The 4,345-nt window shown below is 37.9% G+C and overlaps 1 protein-coding gene across 1 annotated transcript in view; it reads right to left on the reverse strand.

Moving 5' to 3' along the window:
- Positions 1 to 2,528, reverse strand: part of LOC103505445 — a 12,725-nt gene extending 10,197 nt beyond the window's left edge. Inside the window, exon 1 of the mRNA XM_026820788.1 lies at positions 2,437 to 2,528. The gene's annotated coding sequence lies outside the window, so the exon portion shown is untranslated. The remainder of the gene's footprint in view (positions 1 to 2,436) is intronic.
- Positions 2,529 to 4,345: the final 1,817 nt, after the last annotated feature.

The raw sequence follows: 4,345 nt of genomic DNA on the forward strand, positions 1-4,345 counted from the left end.
CCGCCCCTTTTTTTTTTTTTAGGTGTTTAAGAAGGGCTTTCTGTGGGGGGGGGGGGAGGAATTTATGGATGCCGTATTTAGAGCCTTTTAATCTCTTAAAGTAACTGCGAAACTTGCGCTGAAGAAAAACAGGGAGACCAGACAGAGAGAGAGAGTGTGTGTGGATTAATAAAGTTTAATTTGTCGAGTCTGAAACTTTTTAGAACTTTTGTCATAGGTCAATAATTCAATTTATGAGGCGAGGCAAAGGCTTAAGGACCCGGGACCACAAACACTTTTGGCTGCTAAAAAATAATGCTAATAAATTTAGCTCCGTGTCGAACCACTAACCTCCGGGTCCGAAGTCTGCTACCCAAAACACTACAACATTGAACGTGGCTGATCGTTTGTAGGTAGGTATGAATATAGCTAACAAAGATAGGAACGACAGTAGGTACCTATACCTATCAATGGGACAATAATAATAATAAACAATAAATAAAGTAATATCACTATTTAAATTTTGGGAAATATAAAAACACATGCTAGATAGGTAGGTACCTCTCAGCTCTTCCTTCCTAATTTAAAGCTTACAATTTCCATTCAAATACACAAATTATTCCATCCAAGAGATAGGTACAATGCTCAATTGGAAACTTTTAGGTTGAGTAGGTTTCAAGATTTAACTGCCATGTGGGTATTTTAGTACAAATTTAATTATAGACTTCTAATAATACAATAATAATTATATAAAGGAATTTTAATTGTGTTGAGCATTAAATACTTGTCACAAATGTCCTTCCTCGCTTGATAAACTACGCTCAATTTAATGACTTGACTTGGACTCGAACCACCAACCTCCAGATCCAGAGTCCACCGTGCTAACCACTACACCACTGAGGTTGGTAATAATAATATTATATAGGTACCATATTACCTAATAGGCCCGTTTATGACTCTTCTCATCCTGTGTTTTATTAGTTTGGTAATTTTGGCACATCCACCAAAAATATCAAGTCATCTATGAGCCCTCCAGATAACACCGGTTTTACCACTGAACCCAGAATCAGTAATCTAATAAACAGTAGAAAAGGGGCCCCCGATTTTTGAACTTAGTCCAATGATCTTTTGTGTTGAAGATCGCAGATCAAACAAAACAGATAAACATAAAAGAAAAATCGTCTTGAAACTTGCTACTCTTTACCAATGAACCCAGAATCAGTAATCTAATAAACAGTAGAAAAGGGGCCCCCGATTTTTGTACTTAGTCCAATGATCTTTTGTGTTGAAGATCGCAGATCAAACAAAACAGATAAACATAAAAGAAAAATCGTCTTGAAACTTGCTACTCTCTTTGTTCGTTGAATTAAAATAGGTAGCAAGTTATGCTCTTCTAATGCCCTATATTTTCTCTTCTCCACTATATTTTACTTCATCCCCCCACTTCGCTCTACTTCTATAACTATAATTTTCTATTCCGCCCGCGCACTTCCCCCCCACTTCTCTCTACTTCTATCTATTCCGCCCGCGCACTTTTTTTATGGGCCTCATTTTACCTCTCTCTTGCCTTTCCTTGTTAATATTTCCTCACCATCAGTCACTTTCTTACCCTCCGGCTCTCTAACTCCCTCGTTATTCCCTTCCCAACTTGTTTTACCGTACCATTTCTCTCCCTCAATCTTTCTCTATGTAGAGTCTCCCTCCGTCTTTCCCTCCCCTACCTTTCCCTTCAATGACCTCCCTCTACATTCTCTCAGTCCTATCCCTCCTTATGTATTACCTTTTCCCTCAATATCTTACCTCCCTTCAACCTCCCTATTGGGCAGGGTATGAAAGGTCTCCGAGCTTTCTAGTATTATATTGACAAGAAAGGCTCAGGCAAGGTGAAGCGAGGTTGGCAGATAAAAATAGTAAAAGTAGAGAAGAAGTTAGAAAAGAAAAGGTAAAAAGGCACACACATTGTCGCTTGCGGTCGTTAATATCGTTATTCCCTTCCCAACTTGTTTTACCGTACCATTTCTCTCCCTCAATCTTTCTCTATGTAGAGTCTCCCTCCGTCTTTCCCTCCCCTACCTTTCCCTTCAATGACCTCCCTCTACATTTTCTCAGTCCTATCCCTTCTTATGTATTACCTTTTCCCTCAATATCTTACCTCCCTTCAACCTCCTTATTGGGCAGGGTATGAAAGGTCTCCGAGCTTTCTAGTATTATATTGACAAGAAAGGCTCAGGCAAGGTGAAGTGAGGTTGGCAGATAAAAATAGTAAAAGTAGAGAAGAAGTTAGAAAAGAAAAGGTAAAAAGGCACACACATTGTCGCTTGCGGTCGTTATTCCAGGCCAAAGGAAAAATTTATAAAATGAACTTTGTAAAGATACTTTTACGAAACATTTTTCGACAGTGAGTAGAGCTCCCACAGATGAAGCGTGAAATTTTGTACCCATTTAGGTAAGCCTTACCTATTAGATAATTTTTATCACTTCACGAAATTCTTTATCTAGAGTTATAAGAACTATCACGGAGTACACTGAATTATTTATCGAGTGACAGTGAGTAGAGCTCCCACAGATGAAGCGTGAAATTTTGTACCCATTTAGGTAAGCACCTACCTATTAGATAATTTTTATCACTTCACGAAATTCTTTATCTAGAGTTATAAGAACTATCACGGAGTACACTGAATTATTTATCGAGAGCTGTAAGAACGGTAAATCACCGAATTCTTTATCGCGAATAGGACCGAACTGAATTTTGTAAAACGACTGCCAGCTAAATTCTGAACAAAGTATTTTTCTTAGAGACTCAGCCTGCATATTACAAGTCCATCCGGTGGACAATATTTTCTGTTTACGAGACATTTTTTTTTTTGTACTGGAGCTAGCAGGTTTCAAGATAACTGCGCCTAACACCTGATACGTAAGCGATTTGTATACAATGTGAAATACGAGTATGTGGTTGATTCAGAATCGTATTTCAGAAGGTAGGTACCTATTTACTAAAGAAATGTGTGGTCATAGGAAACACATAACTACGCAATAGACATAATTTTGCTGATTGTACACTTACTCTTAAATACCTACTGCATTGATATACTTTGTAAAATGAACTCGGTAAAGAGGTGCTTACTGCTGGCATGATGGGAGTACAACTACTTGAGTTGACGGTCTCCAAGTAAAGCACTACATAAACTTTGGGGACATTTGAAGATAGTTGTAGGTAATTGGCGTTTCAGATTTCAGAAAGTTTTCTTCCGTAAAAGCACAAGGTCATAAGGGCCTGGAAGAGCGGTAGAGGAGACTAGGGAGTGGAGTGTGGTGCAGTGTGGGAAAACATTTTCCAACCTGGAGAGAGAAGAGAGCGCCCTCGGACATGCGCCGGATCCCTGCGAGTGAGAAATAGTGTTATATCTTGAAATGGCAAAAAATTGTTGTGTAATTTTAAAGAGAGTAAAAAATAGTGAGGTGTCCACATGCGGTGCGGTGCAGAGTGTGAGATATGGTGCTTAGTACAGGATGGACGTTATACCTGGGATATCTGTGGTACCTATCTCGTAGATCTTAGAATTGACCGAGGCCGAGGCCCTACAAGACTTACGCTTTTATGATCCTTGAATTCTTTACCTTTTTTATGTACTTACTACACATGTAATAATAATCCATATTGTGAAAATTATACACCTTGAGCTGGGAATATTCCTTGGGGAGATACCAATGAATGTGTAAATTAATAAATAAAAATAAATATTTTGAATAGAGATCTTCCAGGCTCTATGTGCTGTTTTTCTAGAAAAAAAGACAGATTTTGAGAGAAAAATATTGACCTATAAAATATTCCCTCTTCTATCGACATGGCTGAGGTCATATTGTGAAGTCTCTCATACGATAAACGTAAACAACGAGGGAAAAATTATCGGTAAATAAAATGGAAAACGGCATTGCAAATAATGTATCTGTTTGAGTTTTGACAGGGCAAAAAAAGTTCATGTTGATGCAGGATGTAGCTGTTGTTGTAGCTACAATAAAGTTCAATGATGTAGGTCAAAGTCTCAAACATTCAATCCTCTTTCCTTCCCCACAAATCCTTTGTATTGAAAGTGTTTTGACAGGGCAAAAAAAGTTCATGTTGATGCAGGATGTAGCTGTTATTGTAGCTACAATAAAGTTCAATGATGTAGGTCAAAGTCTCAAACATTCAATCCTCTTTCCTTCCCCACAAATCCTTTGTATTGAAAGTTGAAAGAAAAGTAATGACGAGTGAAAAGCTTGCCTCATCGACAAAAGATTACGAGTACAAATGAAAAGCCTTGTCTGATACATTTGTATTATACAAATGTACAAATGAAAAACCTTGTCTGATACATTTGTATAA

Source organism: Diaphorina citri, unplaced genomic scaffold (genome assembly GCF_000475195.1).
Source record: "Diaphorina citri unplaced genomic scaffold, Diaci psyllid genome assembly version 1.1 scaffold175, whole genome shotgun sequence".
Taxonomy (NCBI): Eukaryota; Metazoa; Arthropoda; class Insecta; order Hemiptera; family Psyllidae; genus Diaphorina; species Diaphorina citri.